The sequence below is a fragment of the Leuciscus leuciscus genome (assembly GCF_965113295.1).
Source record: "Leuciscus leuciscus genome assembly, contig: SUPER_11_unloc_6, whole genome shotgun sequence".
Taxonomy (NCBI): Eukaryota; Metazoa; Chordata; class Actinopteri; order Cypriniformes; family Leuciscidae; genus Leuciscus; species Leuciscus leuciscus.
The window spans coordinates 238639-259623 of record NW_028118541.1 but is presented as its reverse complement, the minus strand read 5'-3'; the positions used below and the strand labels follow the sequence as shown (position 1 = coordinate 259623).

The 20985-nt window shown below is 37.2% G+C and overlaps 1 protein-coding gene and 1 long non-coding RNA gene across 2 annotated transcripts in view; both read right to left on the bottom strand.

Moving 5' to 3' along the window:
- The window catches only part of LOC309510262 (ribonuclease inhibitor-like), a gene marked incomplete at its 5' end in the record, with an annotated part of 331533 nt that overhangs the window by 77064 nt on the left and 233484 nt on the right, over positions 1 to 20985 (bottom strand). The window lies entirely within an intron of this gene.
- LOC309510251 lies at positions 6217 to 7185 on the bottom strand. Its single transcript, XR_014210278.1, has 3 exons — positions 7103 to 7185; positions 6617 to 6707; positions 6217 to 6440 (listed from the first exon to the last, which is right to left on the bottom strand). It is a non-coding gene; the product is annotated as an uncharacterized lncRNA (long non-coding RNA).

Here is a 20985-nt window from a genome sequence, read left to right as displayed (position 1 = left end):
GAGACGACTCGAAGCCCGTGAGGAGACGACTCCACGCCCGTGAGGAGACGACTCGACGCAGGCGATATGTTATGCCCTAAATTAATGCATGATTAACTAACTGTATTTTTCTATGTACCTTTTTTTGAAATGCACTTTCTGTAAAGCTGCTTTGAGACAATATGTATTGTGAAAAGCGCTATACAAATACATTTGAATTGAATTGAATTGAATATAGTATTGCAGCACATAATATAAGCGAAGTACTGAACAAAAACAGTTATATCAACAGCAACCTATTTTAAAAGATTTTTAAGAAAGGCATGGTCTCTTTTGAGCCTTTGCCAGTGATGCTTGATTTCTTTCCAGACAACATTCTCTTCTGTGAATTGTTTCAAGAGCTTCACTTGGTCAAAAACCAAGTGATAACCTGTACAATGTAAAATTGTCAACATCACAGTAAATTGACCGGTGTTGATTTTCCAGTGTTACAATAAAGTATTAAAATAAAGTGTTGAATCAACACTAAACAGATTGGGTTTAACACCAGAAGTGTCCGTTTTAAATAAGAGTTGGTGTCATTTTGCGTTGTTGCAAACATAACTCTCTTTTAGAGTTAACCAAGCCACACCTCCGTTTACGTGCAACCGTCGTTTTGACTGAACCAGAGTCCAGACCACATGCGAACGCCATTTTACTTGTGGAAGAGTCAAGCGTGGGGTAAGTCTAATACTTTAACTTGATAGTAATACAGATAAATCAGACTGTAAATTGATTTCAATGTATACAGTTTATTAGTTTAATCTATTATTCGATCACAAATCACTGTAATAATGAATAATTAACATTAGACAGCCAACGAGCTCTGACGTCTGATTTTTGTATTTTGATTTTTGCCAATGTCATGCCACTTTATAAATTATGTAAAGGTAGTAAAGCCTCGATTAAGCTTAGTTTTGTCTATCATCACGTCTCGCGCACTGTAATTGTTTTTATGCACGTTCACAGGCATTTTCTTTCTGAGCACACTCGACAAAGCCTAAAGTTTTGCGCGCGCGAAGCACAGGCCATTTTACAAGGTGAACTGTTGAATTTCTAGAGTGTTCTACCAGTAACGTTAAATTGGCCTATCAGGAAGATCACTGGACTAAAACTAATTGTTATGATTTTAATTTGAATATTCTTTCGTTGACCGTGGTTCTGTGATAGTCGTGGTTCTGAACTGTGGTAACGTTAAGTTTATCATGTTGTGAAATGATTGATCTGCGTGGTATTATTTTCTGCCAAATATGGGTGTCAAACGCAATTAATTTAAAATTTTGTAGTGAATTAAAGCTCTCAGTTGCCTTTTAAGGAACGAAATCCAGTAATATTTGTTAGTGTTCGCTCTAACACTGTGTGGAACACTCGTCGTGAAATATAGGTAACGTTAGAAATAAGGCACAGCTCTTCACTCATCTCCCTAGGGCTGAAAAATGTAGTCGACATTATCGATAAACGTCAAAACAGATATTGTCGACAGATATTTTCAACTAATAACGCCTGCAATAACGCGGTTTAACCATTGGGACGCTGTAGTGCAAGGCTGTATTGCAGCTGATGCAATAGAAGATGGCGGTTGAAGCTTTTAATGGTGCTGCTTTATTTAATATAGATTTGTGAGGCCAAGATGGCGGCGGTGTAGGTGGTAGTGTTTCTTTGCTCTTCAGGGAAATAAAGGTGAAGTGGTGATATAACCTATTAATCGGACTGGTGATAACGTGAAAAAAATACGTGAAAACGTTATATGATTCTGATTTGACATCTTTATGCATGGGAAAAAGAGGCAAGAAGAAAGTTAAACAAGTTTGGCTTGACACCATGTCTTCCGACGCATCTGGCTCAACTGATCAATTGAGAATTCAGCATCAGCCTCGAGTAGTGCTGGATTTAAACTTAAGAAAGATACCGAATCACAGTGGTTTGACACATGTCCAAATTTCGACAATGAGGTTGTTGTCACATCCCTCTCAGATACTCCTCAGAGGCCAGCTGCTAAAAAAACTAAACGCGCAGAATCTAACGTTAGTGGAAACGGGAATGAGAATGTCTTGGCGGCTATTCGTGAGCTTGATTCTAAATTAGACAAAACGTTCCAGAAGATTTCGGCGATTGAAACTACCACCGAGGCAACTTCCAAACAAGTCAAAAGTCTAACAGCGACGGTACAACAGCTTATTTTGGATGTTGGCGTGCATAAAGAGGCTCTCGATCATATGGAATCTGAGGTCCACGCTCTGAGAAAGGAAAACAAAATCACTGAAAGCAAGTGTACAGGAGTGTAGACGTTACAGTTGGCGATGGTTTCTAAAGTTGCACGGCGTTGCGGAAAAAGACAATGAGGATGTCCGAAGTGTGGTCCTCAACATCTTAGGGAAGATTGCTCCTGGAGTCGGAGACGGGCTACAGGACAGTGTCGATGTCGTTCATCGTCTGGGTCCGAAGCGGACGGATGGAAAGACCAGATCGATCATAATTCTCTTCTCACAGCGCCGCATTCGTGACATCATTTGGAGTGCTGCTAAAGGTTGCAAGTTTCTAACTGACAATAAACTGCGTCTCTCGGAGCCGCTGTCTCCTGAAGATAGAGCAGCGCGGGATAAGCTGTGGCCTCTTGTGAAGAAGGCAAGGGAGGAGGGCAAGAAGGCAACCTTTCGCAACTCATTTGCTTTGATTGATGGGAAACAAATCTTCTATGCTGATGTCGTGTAAGCCAAGCTGCTGCTTGCACTGGTTACTTTTCTCATGCAAAAATCGAAAAGATGAAACTTGACGACTAACAATATAAACTGTGCAAAAACGTTTAAGTTGTGCACAAATAGGAACTAGTTTTGTTCTTCTTTAATTATTGTTACCTTTACTATTAATCTCCTTATTTGTTTATCACCTCGATAACATGTGCTTTGGTTATTATCCACCTCTCCCTTTACATTCTGGTAGCTAGTCTAAAGAAAGTAACTTTTTTGTTGTTTTTTCTCATTTTGTTTAGGGGTTCTTGTTATGGAATATTTGTTTAACTCCTTGTCGGTTGTAACTTTAAATGTTAGAGGTTTGCGGGACAATCTGAAAAGAAAAGCAATTTTTTTGTTTTGTAAAAGAAGTGCAGCTGATCTTATCTTTCTTCAAGAAATTCATTCAGGGGAAACAGATGTTAAATTTTGGAGAACGCAATGGGGAAGCTCAATTTTCTTTAGCCATGGCAGCAGCCACTCGGCTGGGACTGCTATAATGTTACATAGATTTAAAGGGACTGTATTAGAAACTGTATGTTCTGATGAAGGCAGATGGGTTTGTGCTGTAATTAAACAAGATAACGCCACCTTTATAGCTTGTTGTGTATATGGACACAACTCTCGTGCATCCAATAGAGTAATGTTCTCTCTAGTGGACAAGCTTAAAAAGTTACACAAAAAATATAATAATGTTTATTTTATTTTGGGGGGAGATTTTAATGAATGTATGGACGATCACCTGGATAGATACCCCCCTAGACTTGATAGCAGGATGAATAATGATCTAATTTTTTTCCCTGTGCTCCGATCTCTCTCTTACTGATGCATGGCGGTTCTTTAATCCTTCTACAAAAGATTTTACCTGGTCCAATAGAAGTTTATCTCTTAGATCTAGGATTGACTTTTTTCTAATTTCATCTTCTATCCTTAAATATGTAAAAGATGTTTCTCATGTCACTGCCCCCTTATCAGATCATAAATTAGTTGCAATAAAATTGAGTGACATCAATGATAACCCGAGAATGAGGGGCTATTGGAAACTTAATAATACCTTATTACAAGACAAACAATTTAATAATAGTATCATCAATCTTACCAAAGAATTATTTACCGGATCAACCAGAGATTATAAAAAAAACTGGGAGTTCTTTAAATATAAAGCTAGATATATTGCAGTTAAAAGTAGTAAGGAACTTAAAAATATTAAAACCGATTCAGAGTTGGTTAATAGACTTAATGTTTTACTAGCTAAAGATAAGATTACAGAAGAAGAAGATATGGAAATAAAAAAAATTAAATCTGGAATTCGACAGAGCTTATTTAGAGATGGCCAAAGGTGCATATATTAGATCTCGAGCGAAATGGCTTGAGGAGGGGGAGAAGAATTCTAACTATTTTTTTGCCCTGGAAAAAAAGAAACGGTCAGAGGAAAGCTCTTTCAGCGCTTAACATCGATGGAGTTACCTCTAAAGACCCTAAAGAAATATCAGAATTTGTTAGCAAATTTTACAGCAATCTTTATACATCTGAACTTAACTATGACAGCTGTGAAAAATGTATTAATACAATTAAACACCGTATACCAATTATTGATCGTGAGTTTAGTCGAATTTGTGACGCTGATTTGTCAATAGAGGAAATTAATCAAGCTCTGCACTCAATGAAAATAGGTAAATCCCCTGGTATTGACGGGCTTTCAGTAGAATTCTATCTTCACTTTTGGGAGTTTATTAAATTGCCTTTATTTCATATGTATAAGGAATGCATCAGTCAGGGAGAGATGACCTCTACAATGAAACAGGGAGTTATATCCCTAATACCCAAGTCAAGCAAGGACCCTTTATTAATTGACAATTGGCGGCCTATTACTCTTTTAACATTAGATTATAAAATGTTAGCCTCTGTTTATGCTAAAAGATTACGTACTGGTCTAAATAACATTATTTCAGAATCTCAGTCGGGCTTCATGAAAGGCCGTCACATATCTAATAATATAAGGTTAGTATTAGATATGCTAGATTACTCTAATTTAATTCACTCAGACGGTCTCATACTTTTTCTTGATTTTCAAAAAGCTTTTGATTCCTTAGAACACAAATTTCTTTTTCGCACTCTAGAGTTATTTGGATTCGGTAAATCATTTATTGATACTGTAACCATGTTTTATAGAGATATTAACAGCTCAGTGATCGTTAACTTTGATACATCCAAAAGGTTTGACATCCATCGTGGAGTCAGACAGGGCTGTCCAATCTCCCCGTTTTTATTTCTTTTAGCCACTGAACTACTTTGTCTAAGGATTAACCAAAATGAAAGTTTGACAGGAATCTCTATATTTGATCGAGAGTTTAAAATTGCACAGTTAGCTGACGACACCACACTATTCTTGGAGGATAAAAAACAGTTACCTAATGCTCTGGAATTGGTGGAACAATTTTCTTGTGCTTCGGGTCTAAAACTTAATATTTCGAAATTATCTCAATTCATGATATAGATGAGACATCATTGGAGGGGATCCCTGTTAAAAACTGTGTAAAATATCTAGGTATCCATATCACTAAAAATCCAGTTACCAGACATCTTTTAAACTTTTCTGATAAAATGACAAAAACTAAAAACGTCTTTAACATCTGGCTTCAGAGAGATCTTTCATTATACGGTAGAGTCCTTTTCTCTAAGGTGGAAGGGCTCTCTCGCTTTCTATACCCTGCTCTTTCTTTGTTTATCAATGATAAAGCTATAAGGGAAATTAACAAAATATTTTTGGATTTTTTTTGGAAAAATAGGCCTCACAAATTGAAAAAAGAAGTACTCTCTAATTCCAGAGGTGAAGGTGGCCTTGACTTTTTAGATTTTGCTGATACTATAAACACCTTTAAAGTAAACTGGCTGAAAAGATGCCTTGTGAATCCAGTGTCGTTATGGTTTTTCATTCCTAATAATATCTTCAACAAACTCGGTGGCCTGTCTTTCCTATTAAAAATAAAAATTTCCGTTGTAAAAATCAACGCATTTCAGAAAGGCGGGGCATAGAGAAGCAACAATAATGTACAGTATGTGTAGAATCATGAGTATGTTTGTTTTTTAACCTAAAACCGCATAAACAAATTGCATTACACCAAATAATGTTATTTTTAGAACCGTCATATGACCCCTTTAATTGTATTACATTGATACCATCTGTTGGTCATTTTTGGAGGAGTCATTTTGGAGGAGGTTATAATGGGTTTGAGGTCAGAATATAGAATAGGGTATTTTTTTGAGCTCTGAATATACATGTAAGGCCACAGCAGCACTGCTGCACATTACCTGCAATTCCACAACGCCCAGGTACCAACAAAAAGGACTACAGTCCATTTAAAATGACCACAAAAGTTGGGTGTTTCAAATAATATAAGCATCTCTTTCAATAAAATGCTATTTATCTGATTCCAAGCCATGAAATTGGAACACTCATAGATATGTCTCTCTTGCATCAGGTGAAGACAATGTCTATTATGAATATCATAAATACAAAATACAAAACACCATAATATTAAAATGTTAATCATGTCTTTAAGAAATGTTGTAGCCTACCTGAGATCAGCCTGTGTATTGTCATTCTTAAAATCTATTAGATGACCCATAGACCCGTCACTCCTCAAAGACACACAGCTGGGCGCTGGTTCTGATCTCTCCTGCTGAACTGAACTATAACAGAACAGATTTAATTAGTTTTTGATGATAATCATCATATGCAAGATCTTCATACTGTTTGGATGAAAAGCACTTGAGGAGGGTTTAGACATTGTTTTCAAGAAATTCATTTAAAACAGACATCTCTTTTATTATGGGCCTATAAAGGGTTATTTAATGTATTAAAGTACCTGCAAACTGGAGAAAAATCTTCAACTCTGGATGTTTGTCTGTCATCCATGATGAAGCTGAACAGTTGAAACAGTCTGATCTCCACTGACACTGGATGTAAATGACGAACAAACACAAAACTAAAGTAATTAAACATCTTTATCAATGATCTGATCATGAGAGTTGGAGGTAAATAGATAATGACATCGATGCGTTCACTCAAAAAAGTAATTTGAAAAATCATCACATAGCCTAACTTACAGCACGATACACAAAAGAAACCCCGTTCCTTTACTACAGGATGAAAAATGTCAAACACGTCCTTTCAGAAAAAAAGTATTAATGTGGACGTCACCTGTAAAGGGCCTCAAGACATAAAAAGTCCCCTTGATCCATATTTAGTCTAGATATCCAACCGATTCACAAACTCCTCCATCTTTTCCATCAAGTAGCTAGTACACACATTCCTGTCTACGGTTTTATAAAAGTTTCTGTGAAATACTTACTACTATTTTGTATCGGAACTTAGGAATCGACTGTCTGATTACATGGCGAAACATCAGCTTCCCTTTCAAGGGAACTCGAGCTGCGTCGAGCCCTGCGTGATTGCGTCGTGAAGCACGTGTATAACCAGTCCAATGGAAAGACGAGACGTAATAGGCGGGTGAGATGGTGCTCGATGCAGAGCCAAATGGGAGGAGCTAGAGCTCGAGCTCCCCCTTTTCTGGAGCTCCAGCTCCACCTTGCTAAATTTAGTGAGCGGGGATTCGCTGCAGCGTCAAATGGGAGGAGCTAGAGTTCTAGCTCACCCTTGCTGGATCTAGTGCGAGTTCAACCGTGATGGAGGAAGGACAAGTTTGTTTTGATGCGCAAGATGCTGGCATACATCATATTGTATTTTTCTCTAATATTTGTCGTGATTGATTAAATATTTATCGTTTCTGTGACAAACGCATAAAAACACCTAATAAGAACATTGCTCACACTGTGTGTGTGTGTGTTTCTAAAAACGGTTGAAACGTATCTATGTAGCCTATTATTTTATCTTTATAACGGTTTCGTTGTTTTCCTCACTTTTAAAGCTGCTTTGGACAAAAGCGTCTGCTATGATTATGTAAATTACTAGACTTAAAAGGCAATGTGAAAGCTTAGATAGTGCACCCCTATTTATTTTTTGTCCACCGCATTTACGTGTGTGTTATTTGTGAATTAATCTAAATCATCTGATTAATTTATGAAATAAAAAATAATAAGACTAGGTACCTAATCTGCCCTTTTTGTAGAAGTAAAAGCATACTCCAACAGGCCAGTTGTAATTATTATTTTTAATTATATGTAGTTATTTTTAAATTAATTAAACTAAAGAAATAAGAAATAAAAATTTCTCAAATAAAAATGTATATTTACTGTACCAAACACCACTTTCAATACACAATAGTCACCATACTTTATTAAACACTTTATTGGAGGACAAAGCATAAAGTTGATAAAGTAGCATAAAGAAAAATGAGATTCAAGATAAATAAAAATGTGTCTTCAAAAATACGTTAACATCATATGAATCCATTCACAGCTGCTGAAGCCACAAAACGAGTGCCAGAGAATCATATTCAGTCACCTACAGAAAACAGATTTGATATTGTGTTGGAAAATAATGATTCATTATCACAGCTAAACTGGTTTCTTGCTCTTCCCTGTACGTCTCTATCATGTTCGTGTTCTTCTACCTCGTCTAAACAGTTTGTTCAGTTGAAGAACAGAAGATGTGATCACTGATGTGGTGTAGCTTTTTCTCAACCAGAGGAAGAAGTCTCAACATCCCATTGTCAGGCGTTCTCCAGTGCTGGTCTGAAAGTAAAACAAAAAACACAAACCATTCAAATGAAGTTGTTTAATGGACAGTCGGGTCAGCTTATGTTCTGCGTTATTTAAAGCAGTGATGGTTTACTCTGGCCCTCAGCGTCCACTGTCCTGCAGATTTAGCTCCAACCTCAAACCCTCCTGCCTATTGTCTATAAGTAAACCTGAAGACTTTGGTTCAAATTTTCAGATGTGCTCGATTAGGGTTGGAGGTTAACTCTTAATTAACCTCAAAAAGTAGAATGCAAAGGGCCAGAGTTGCCTGTTCCTTACATAAATTTACAAAGCAGCAGTCAGTACATTATATAATATACACATTGAAGTATTATATATATATATATATATATATATATATATATATATATATATATATATATATATATATATATATAATATTGCAGCACATAATATAAGCGAAGTACTGAACAAAAACAGTTATATCAACAGCAACCTATTTTAAAAGATTTTTAAGAAAGGCATGGTCTCTTTTGAGCCTTTGCCAGTGATGCTTGATTTCTTTCCAGACAACATACTCTTCTGTGAATTGTTTCAAGAGCTTCACTTGGTCAAAAAACAAGTGATAACCAGTACAATGTAAAATTGTCAACATCACAGTAAATTGACCGGTGTTGATTTTCCAGTGTTACAATAAAGTGTTAAAATAAAGTGTTGAATCAACACTAAACAGATTGGGTTTAACACCAGAAGTGTCCGTTTTAAATAAGAGTTGGTGTCATTTTGTGTTGTTGCAAACATAACTCTCTTTTAGAGTTAACCAAGCCACACCTCCGTTTACGTGCAACCGTCGTTTTGACTGAACCAGAGTCTAGACCACATGCGAACGCCATTTTACTTGTGGAAGAGTCAAGCGTGTGGTAAGTCTAATACTTTAACTTGATAGTAATACAGATAAATCAGACTGTAAATTGATTTCAATGTATACAGTTTATTAGTTTAATCTATTATTCGATCACAAATCACTGTAATAATGAATAATTAACATTAGACAGCCAACGAGCTCTGACGTCTGATTTTTGTATTTTGATTTTTGCCAATGTCATGCCACTTTATAAATGATGTAAAGGTAGTAAAGCCTCGATTAAGCTTAGTTTTGTCTATCATCACGTCTCGCGCACTGTAATTGTTTTTATGCACGTTCACAGGCATTTTCTTTCTGAGCACACTCGACAAAGCCTAAAGTTTTGCGCGCGCGAAGCACAGGCCATTTTACAAGGTGAACTGTTGAATTTCTAGAGTGTTCTACCAGTAACGTTAAATTGGCCTATCAGGAAGATCACTGGACTAAAACTAATTGTTATGATTTTAATTTGAATATTCTTTCGTTGACCGTGGTTCTGTGATAGTCGTGGTTCTGAACTGTGGTAACGTTAAGTTTATCATGTTGTGAAATGATTGATCTGCGTGGTATTATTTTCTGCCAAATATGGGTGTCAAACGCAATTAATTTAAAATTTTGTAGTGAACTAAAGCTCTTAGTTGCCTTTTAAGGAACGAAATCCAGTAATATTTGTTAGTGTTCGCTCTAACACTGTGTGGAACACTCGTCGTGAAATATAGGTAACGTTAGAAATAAGGCACAGCTCTTCACTCATCTCCCTAGGGCTGAAAAATGTAGTCGACATTATCGATAAACGTCAAAACAGAAATTGTCGACAGATATTTTCAACTAATAACGCCTGCAATAACGCAGTTTAACCATTGGGACGCTGTAGTGCAAGGCTGTATTGCAGCTGATGCAATAGAAGATGGCGGTTGAAGCTTTTAATGGTGCTGCTTTATTTAATATAGATTTGTGAGGCCAAGATGGCGGCGGTGTAGGTGGTAGTGTTTCTTTGCTCTTCAGGGAAATAAAGGTGAAGTGGTGATATAACCTATTAATCGGACTGGTGATAACGTGAAAAAAATACGTGAAAACGTTATATGATTCTGATTTGACATCTTTATGCATGGGAAAAAGAGGCAAGAAGAAAGTTAAACAAGTTTGGCTTGACACCATGTCTTCCGACGCATCTGGCTCAACTGATCAATTTGAGAATTCAGCATCAGCCTCGAGTAGTGCTGGATTTAAACTTAAGAAAGATACCGAATCCCAGTGGTTTGACACATGTCCAAATTTCGACAATGAGGTTGTTGTCACATCCCTCTCGGATACTCCTCAGAGGCCAGCTGCTAAAAAAACTAAACGCGCAGAATCTAACGTTAGTGGAAACGGGAATGAGAATGTCTTGGCGGCTATTCGTGAGCTTGATTCTAAATTAGACAAAACGTTCCAGAAGATTTCGGCGATTGAAACTACCACCGAGGCAACTTCCAAACAAGTCAAAAGTCTAACAGCGACGGTACAACAGCTTATTTTGGATGTTGGCGTGCATAAAGAGGCTCTCGATCATATGGAATCTGAGGTCCACGCTCTGAGAAAGGAAAACAAATCACTGAAAGCAAGTGTACAGGAGTGTAGACGTTACAGTTGGCGATGGTTTCTAAAGTTGCACGGCGTTGCGGAAAAAGACAATGAGGATGTCCGAAGTGTGGTCCTCAACATCTTAGGGAAGATTGCTCCTGGAGTCGGAGACGGGCTACAGGACAGTGTCGATGTCGTTCATCGTCTGGGTCCGAAGCGGACGGATGGAAAGACCAGATCGATCATAATTCTCTTCTCACAGCGCCGCATTCGTGACATCATTTGTAGTGCTGCTAAAGGTTGCAAGTTTCTAACTGACAATAAACTGCGTCTCTCGGAGCCGCTGTCTCCTGAAGATAGAGCAGCGCGGGACAAGCTGTGGCCTCTTGTGAAGGCGGCAAGGGAGGAGGGCAAGAAGGCAACCTTTCGCAACTCATTTGCTTTGATTGATGGGAAACAAATCTTCTATGCTGATGTCGTGTAAGCCAAGCTGCTGCTTGCACTGGTTACTTTTTCATGCAAAAATCGAAAAGATGAAACTTGACGACTAACAATATAAACTGTGCAAAAACTTTTAAGTTGTGCACAAATAGGAACTAGTTTTGTTCTTCTTTAATTATTGTTACCTTTACTATTAATCTCCTTATTTGTTTATCACCTCGATAACATGTGCTTTGGTTATTATCCACCTCTCCCTTTACATTCTGGTAGCTAGTCTAAAGAAAGTAACTTTTTTGTTGTTTTTTCTCATTTTGTTTAGGGGTTCTTGTTATGGAATATTTGTTTAACTCCTTGTCGATTGTAACTTCAAATTTTCAAATAGTTTTGTAAAAGAAGTGCAGCTGATCTTATCTTTCTTCAAGAAATTCATTCAGGGGAAACAGATGTTACATTTTGGAGAACGCAATGGGGAAGCTCAATTTTCTTTAGCCATGGCAGCAGCCACTCGTAAAAAATACGCACTGCAAACGGAGTATATGTGAAATGGGCGTGACACTGACGCTTTTTCTGTCAGTGGTAGAGTACCGGCTACATGCGAGAAGTAGCGGTACGCAAGAAAAAGTGCAGGTACGCTTTGGAGTAAAATGCAGAAGTGCCGGTACTGCGTACCGGTGAGTACCGCCCCACTTCGAGCACTGGTTTGAACAATTTAACTCACCCTTGATGAATAAAATTATTGATTTATGTTATTTATTTTCCCCCAAAAAATAAAATTTAAATTATTACTGACCCCAAACTTTTGAACGGGTAGTGTTTAATGTTACAAAAGCTTTCCGTTTCAGATAAATGTTGTTCTTTTGAACTTTCTTTTCAAAAAAATCATGAAATAAAAATGTAAAAAACTGTTTTCAACACTGATAATAACCAGAAATGTTTGGTGTGCATCAAATCATCATATTAGAATGTTTTCTGAAGGATCATGTGACACTGAAGACTGGAGTAATGATGCAAAAAATTCAGCGATCACAGGAATAAATTACACTATTACTGTATATTACACAGAAAATAACTGTTTTAAATTGTAATAATATTTCACAATATTATTAATATTCTTTTGTAATTTTTTAATCAAATAAATGCAGCCTTGATTAGCAAAAAATTAAAAAAAAAAAAAAACATTAAAAATCTTACCAACCTAAAACTATATATATTGTATATAGTTTTATATATGATATATATTGTATATATGTCATTCAATTAATTTATGACAAAAACCAACCCACTGGTGGTCATTAGATCAGGAAACACATCTTTATCCACCTCTGTGCCAGTGTCATCTGTAACTGTAACTGCAAGAATTTAGGCAATGCTTTATTCACAATTTGACACATAAGGGGATATATATATATAGCTATCCTTATGTGTCAAATTGTGAATAAAGCATTGCCTAAATTTGATAAAACTTTTGTTGTGCAGTGAAAGAGAAGTTCTCAATTCCGGAAGATCTTGCAGTTACAGTTACAGATGACACTGGCACAGAGGTGGATAAAGATGTGTTTCCTGATCTAATGACCACCAGTGGGTTGGTTTTTGTCATAAATTAATTGAATGACATTGGTGAGTGATAACAGGAGCTATTGAATGATATCAAATCCCAATATCTGAATGAATGCTGGTAGTGTTTAATATGTACAGTATTTTAAATGTTGTAGCTAGTGTTGATGATGTGTGGATAAATGTATTCCAAATATGTCTATTAACCCTAGTTTGAACATTAACAGGACCTTCCACACCTCAATCTTCAGTCAGCTTGGATACAGATACACTGTCTCTAACTTCAAAAAGCAGTGAGGACAGTGACTGGTTTAGTCCAAAACGATTCAGGAAGGATGATAATGAGGCTTCTCAAAGCTTACAGGCCAGAGATGTGAGTCCCAGCAGCCTTACACAGACATTGGGGGATTTACTTATCATAACCTTGAGCTTTACATGCTAAAAGTTTAATTCAGATCTTTTTTTATTTATTTTTTATACACAATAGTAATTTTCCAGTTCAGGACCATCGTTCAGGGCATTTAAATATTCCTGCATTTTCTACTCTCTTATTACATGGCTCTGTGGAACATTTGATTCTGATTGGTCAATTGACCCTATTTACTTCGTTAGCGCACATTACTAGTCTTTTGGTGAACAGTTAATCTGTGCAAATATATATATATTTTTTTTTTTTGTCATGGTTATTGAGAGATAAATATAGCAGGTGAGCTAAAGTAAAACCCCTTCATATTTTACATTTTCAAGAACCCACCGCTTCATGTCCTGATCAGCCTGTCGGAGTTTATTCTGCTATAACAACTGGCTGGGTGTATTTCATCCCTTACATAATTGGTTAATGTTCCTCTTTTTATAGTTGATAAAAGAAATTCTACACACAAGACCAGGTGGAGCAAATGTGCTGAAGGAGTATGAAGATACAGGGACAATTAGTGATGACATGAGAAAACTGATGGTGAACATCTTGGTTGCACACATGATTGAGACAGAAGGGTAATTATCAAAATGTAATAGTCTTGGGTTATTTAATTTGTTAGTGATTATGATAGTATATAAATTGTGAACTATATTAGTTGGGTGCTACAAATTTTAAGTAATAAGCTGTTGATTGTTCTGAAAATAAGTGTAGTTTAGTTATATATTTTTAAACGATTCTCATCATTGTGAAGTAACATTGAGTGTTTCCATTTTTACTACGATGATTTCGAAACGGCAAACCCATTAGGATCTCAACATGGGATTCATAAACTTGGCTGTTTATATTTTGTGCTTCGTAAGCACGTGAAGCTCTGGCTCTGGCTCGGCAGGACTGACGTGAAGCTCTGACTCTGGCTCGGCAGGACTGACGTGAAGCTCTGGCTCTGGCTCGGCAGGACTGACGTGAAGCTCTGGCTCTGGCTCAGGATCAGTGCGCTCTGAGCTTGACGGGACTAGCGGCAGCGAGGGCTTTGAACTGGGTAGGACCAGCGGCGAAGAGGACTCTGAACTGGTTAGGACCAGCGATGAAGAGGGCTTTGAACTGGACAGGACCAGCGGCGGAGAGGGCTTTGAACTGGACAGGACCAGCGGCGAAGAGGGCTCTGAGCTGGGCAGGACCAGCGGCGAAGAGGGCTCTGAGCTGGGTGGCAGGACCAGCGGTGAAGGCTTTGTGCTGGGCAGGACCAGCGGTGAACACAGCTCTGGACTGGCGTGAAGTGCAGGCTCGACTGGACTGGCGTGAAGTGCAGGCTCGGCAGGAAGATACTCAGGCAGGAAGGTCTCGGTGAAACATGATTTATGCAGGATAGTCTCAGCGGGACGAGACTCCTGCACGGTGGCCCCTATGGCAACACGTACTGACCTCAGCGGGGAATCGGCCACACTGGATACCAGTCCTGGACGATAATAGACCGATCCGGTGACTAGCTTGATGGCTGGCGTGACGGGAACAGTCTCTGGAAACGCCCCCTCAACAGTAGAGGGCTCGGGGAATTCTGCTAAGACGTAACGAGGCTCTGGACGGTCTGCTGAGACGTGATGGGGCTCTGGAAAATCTGCTGAGAAGTGACAGGGCTCTGGAAGATCTGCTAAGCCGTAACGAGAGTACGGGGAGGTATAGCAGAATTCTGGTTCAACGGGTGTGGTAAGTTCATGGGAACCCTCATCCACAGGGCCCACAGAAAAGGATGAGCAGCTTATCCTCAGAGCGAATTCAATATACTGACATAAAGTCCATTGAGGGGTGTTGTCAGGCATGAGGTATTTTAACATGTCCTCAAGCCCATATCGGAAAGCATCCTTTAAGACTGCATCGTCCAAGTCTACCCCATGGCAGAGCTCACAAAATTCTTCAACATATTCTTCTATAGATCGGTTACCTTGGCTGAGGCGGAAGAGACGGATTAGTGGGTCCATGGTGGGTCTCGGTTCTTTCTCGGCTGCTGGATCTGAAGCGGCGAAGTATTCTGTTATGAATTGGAAGACTCAGTAGGATCCATTTGCAGCTTTTAATCAAGGAACGTCAAAACAGGCAAGGGTCAGGCAACAGCAAAACAGGGTGATCAGAGAAAAAACACAGAGAGTAGTCAGGTCACAGGCAGAAGTTCAGGGCAGGCAGCAAGAGACAATAATCCAGGAGCAATCCAAGTCGAGACAGGCAGCAAACAGGCAGAAACGAGATAACAATCCAAGGTCAATAAACAGATCAGTAGAATAGGGGAAACCGCTCAGGCCGTGGCAATGCAATACTTCGCAGTGAACTGAAGAGTGACAGAGGTTTATATGGGTGTATGTGAATGAGCTGCAGGTGTATGAGATGAGTGTGGATGAGCTGCAGGTGTATGTGCAATCAGTCCCAGGTAAGCGGCATGATGGGAAGTTGAGTTTGTGATGTGATCAGTCTGGTGTGGAGTGCCCTCTGGTGACTCTCAGAGGCACTCCAGCTGGTGATCGTTACAGTCACCCTCTGTGGAAAAGTAGTGTGCGTAATTTTACTGCTCTTGAAGTATACTTTAAATCTTTGAAGTATATTTAAAAATATATATTTTCAGATAATATATTCATTAAATAAAAGGCCACTCTATGTGTATTTAAAGACACTGCACTTTCATGACTGTTTCTTAACAGAGTTAAGTGCAATTTTAAAAAGTGTACTTTGCAATCATGACAAATTAACAGTTATACTTTTTAAATTATGGTTTAGTAATCTTTTGCAGTACATTTATTTTGATATTGACAAACATACTAGAGCACATGCAAATTTGATTATAATTTCAACTGTAGTGTGTTATTCGTTAATACATTTAATGTTAATATATTTTAAATTTACCAATTGGCAACTTCATCATGACAAATGTGTAATTAAATATTGAAAACATGTCAAGTTTCAATAGAAATGATATATGTATATTTTAGTTTACTATAAATGCTTCTCAGTACATTCGGCAGTAAACTTCATATTTCATTGAAAGTAGAAGTAATTATGAAATGTTATAAAATTATGTACTTAAGTGTGTTAATAAATTTAAACTATATTTTGTTTAATTGCAATTAACATGCAGTTAAGTGTCTGAAAACATAATAGTTCACACTTCAGTATGGTCCATGAACTTATATTATTTATGGTATTATATTATGGTGTTCTTCATTACTAAGGCAACTGATAGATTTAGAGGTACCTTGGTGTCCTTTGGAAGCTGAGGAGCGTGTCCATTCGCAGCTTTGGCTGAAAGATAAACACAAAAATGTCATCAAAATCCTTTAATATATCAAGATCTATGATACATTTTATAACAATCTATTTAGCTCATTATCTCTACCTTTAGGTGTAGGGGAGGGTGTGGATGCACTGGAGGAGGCCTGGATAGTGCGGTTAGCCCAGCTTCCAGTGCCGGCTGCTTTCCTCACAGCGGCTTTGTAGTTTTCATATAACTGCTTACCATACTATGACAAAATCATGACAAAACAAGACCATTAATAAAGTAGAAGAACTTTTTTTTTTTGACAAAGTAGACAGCTCACAATAGGACCCAACACAATACAGCTACAATTTACAGTATGTTTTTGCATTGTAAACTATAATTTATAATTTAATTTGCTGCAAAAACTTCAAATTAGTGTCTTCTTGCATTTATCATCATTATCTATTTTGGTTTTTGGTGTGTGGCCTGGTTTCTGCTCACCTTTGCAATACGTATTCCAGTCACCCACAGAGTCATGGTCAACTCATCATCACAACACAGATACTTGATGTATTGGGATTCTTTTTGAATTTGAGGATGCTGAAAGCAGATCACAGTGACCATATGAACATGACACACACCTGATATAAACACCTGAGAAGGCCAAGATAATAACACTTCATTTAGTTGTTTTCGCTATTGTTTCCCTGTCATTCTCTACAGATTTGTGGAACCATTCATTTTTCAGGGGTTGAATCTTTAATCAATGTTTTTTTGTTCTCAAAACAACAAAGGGTTTGGTAACAACTTACTAGGGTTTTCAGTATTAGTTCATGCTTTGCTAATATTCATTTTTCTTCAAATTGGACAGTTGGTGATATTAATATTGTTTTGATTACATATGTTATTGAGCTGCAGTTGCATAGCAGAGACAGTGGATGACACACTAAAGTCACAATTTGATTGCCAGTGCCCCTCATGCCACACTTTAGGATTAGTCCTAAATATTGCTAAAATGAACCACAAAAATATTTTGCTTTATAATTTTGAATTATTTCATACATACAAAGAATGTATGTCCCTTTTCTGTTGGGGTCAGGGTTTAATTGTGCATGTATTACATTTATTGCATTTTTTGCGTTTTATTTCCCAATTGCTTGACAAACATAAAACACAGCCCACCCTAACCTAATCATAGCCTGAAACACCCTTGATGATTTGTCATGCTTTCTTAATGAGATGACTGAGATAACAAATGATTTTATGTGGGGAGGGAAATGAGTTAAAATAGCAAGGAAACATTAATTGCAAGTTATAAAGAAGGAGGATTAGGATTGATTGACTTAGAAGTTAAAAAGAAGGCCATAAGGGTAAAAACGATGAAAAAGTATTTATGTGATAAAGTGGAGTATGGATGGAAAGGTTATATGAAGGATGTGCTGGACAAATGTAGTGGATGTGGGGAAGAAGGGCTTTTTATGGGATTGAAAAAGCCGATGTATGACAAAATGCCGCTGTTTTATCAGGAAGTGCTAAGTGTGTGGGCAGAGGTCATATACAGAAATATACAGTATGAGTGTGAAAATATAAATCAAGTTTTAAAACAACCGATATTTTTATATCCAAATTTTAGAATGAAAGAGAGAGTGTTTTATGACAAATTGTATATGAAAGCAGGAGTGAGACAAGTTAAGGATATAGCATATGATGTAAGAGGGTTCTTACCTAATAGAGCCTTATATGATTGTGTTTCGGAGTGGGATGATGTAATCGAAATGTCAAAAGTGGACTCAATGTGTGAAAATATTAAGACAAGTCTGCCCAGAGCCTGGGTAGAGAGTATTGAAAATGAAACTGTTAAACCTGGGGAATGGGGATTGCCAGATTTGTATTTTAGAGTTTGTGGTTGCGCAATAAAGACTCTGGATATATGCGGTACAAAGAAATCTCCTCTCACAATAGGCCAATGTCTGGGTATCTGAGAGAAAAACCTGCTGCGTTTCCCAAAGCATTGTGAGATAAATTGATCGTAGAGGACATTGGTGGCAAATGGTCTTCACGATCAACTTCACAATGCTTCTGGGAAACGCAGCCCTGGACTGGAGCTCAGAGCCACTGCAGAGAGAATTACACAGAGCTGGCCAGTGAAATGAGACAACAGATACTCACTGTCACACATGCCTGCTATTATTATGGTTACAGTTATAATGCATGGATTGATTTGCACAGAAACAGAGTTTGATCAGATCAGAGAAGCTCTTCCTGCACATATTCAAGGTAATGTTCCACAATGGTTTAAGTGTCCCAGGACAGCAGTGAGCTCAACACTGCACAGCTGTGTCTTTAAAACACTTTGGCCAGTGGACAAATGAGAGCTACTTTTGACAGTTTGCATTTCCTCTATTACAGTGGTGAGATATTATACCTTCTATAATAAGAATAAATGAATAAACATCATGTTACACACAAAAACAAGCAAACTGTAAATTCAATAATCTTTTATGCTCTGTCTTCTGTTTGCTTTCTTGTGAACATGATGATCATCAGATTGACCCATCATTTCAGATGAATATGATCATTTTGTGCAGGCTAAATAGGTCTTCATCCAAAATGAACGTTATCTTATTACATTCAAATTATTATGTAAATACACTGTACAAAAAACAGTTTTTTTTTTTTTACTGATCGGTGATGGGACCGAGAGTGAAACTTACAGTCCTAGTAAGAATCATGAGCAGTTAAACTCGCTGTTCTCCAGAAAAATCCTCCAGGTTTTGCACATTTTTAGGTTTTCCAGAATCTTCTGCATATTTGACACCTTTCCAACAATGACTGTATGATTTTGAGATGCATATTTTTACATTAAGGACAATTGAGTGACTCATACACAACTATTACAAAAGGTAAAAACATTTACTGATGCTTAAGGAGGAAACGATGTATTAAGAGCAGGGGGTGTAAACTTTAAACAGAATTATGATGATGTGTACATTTTGTTCAAAGATCATCTTTTTTTTTCATCCAGTACTGCCCTTCAGAAGCGAATACTTCCCGGTTTCACAGAAGACAAAATAATTACAATTTATCCTGTTCATGGAATTTAAAAAGTTTACACACCCCAGCTTTTAATGCATTGTGTTGCATCAGTAAAAAAAATTTTTATATATATATATATATATATATATATATATATATATATATATATATATATATATATATATATATATATATATATATATATATATATATCAGGGTTCTTGCAGGTTTCAGCAAGTCAAATTTAAGACCTTTTTAAGACATTTTACGACCATAAAGTTTGAAATTTAAGACCTACCAAAAAAAAATTTCTAATCAAAGAATTCATTTTATTTCAATGAATTAAGTAATTAAAAAAACATTAATTTAATTTACAGATAAAACAATCACATTAGTAACCTTCCACACCCAACAACGTGTGTCAGAATCAGATATATATATTTTTTTATATAGAAAATTGTACTATGCATATTATACTGTAAAAAACACATAATTAGTTGATTTTAGTTGATCATAGTTGATCATAACTAGAGATGAAATGGCATGAACCTTTCATTTCAATGATTATAGTGACAAAAATGACCACGGTTATCACAGAATCCTGTTCAAAAAGTACTAATACTACACAATGTCGAAAACCAGCAAATAACAAATAAAATTAGCATCAATATGCACTTTTTGTTTACATAAACATTAAAATAATACCATTAAAAATTATAGCCAGATTTTAAAAGTGTCTTGCAACATGTTATATACTAACATGTACAAGTTCAAATAAAGTTTAGACAAAAATGTTTTTTTTATAAAAAGATAAACCTCACATATTTCAGACTTTAAATAATTTTTTATAAAAAGATAAATTACTGACATTTACAATGCACTTTAGCTTATCTTTTATTATTAATTGTAAAATTCGGTCGGATTTTCCTGTGGCGTCTGTCGTTGCTATGCAACCGTGCACTGCGCTCTCCACAACGACAAAGAAGTTTTAGTGGCTAATGGATTTCCACTGGTGAGAAACGCTTGCTGTAGCTCTGCTTCAAGATTAATTTATGGAGAAGAGAAAAACACCCGTAGTGTTTGGGTGCACCCGCATCCTTCCAGTTGAGTGAGCTTTCAATGTTGTTACGGAAAGGGGCGAATCTGATTGGTTGGTTCTTGTCACATGACCTGCGGTGCGTTTGCGGCATTCTGAAGAGTTGAGATTTTTTTTAATCTCGCTGCGCCTGGAAAGAAACGAGTGCGTCGCTTCAATTATGAGCGCGCGCCTACATTTGAACGAACTTGAGCGCGCAAAAGATGCGATATGTGGACGGCCTGTTGGCGAGACCTTTTTTAGACCTGACTAAATGAAATTTAAGACCACGGATCAAAATCTGGCTGTTTTTAAGACATTTTAAGGCCTTAAATTTAAAGT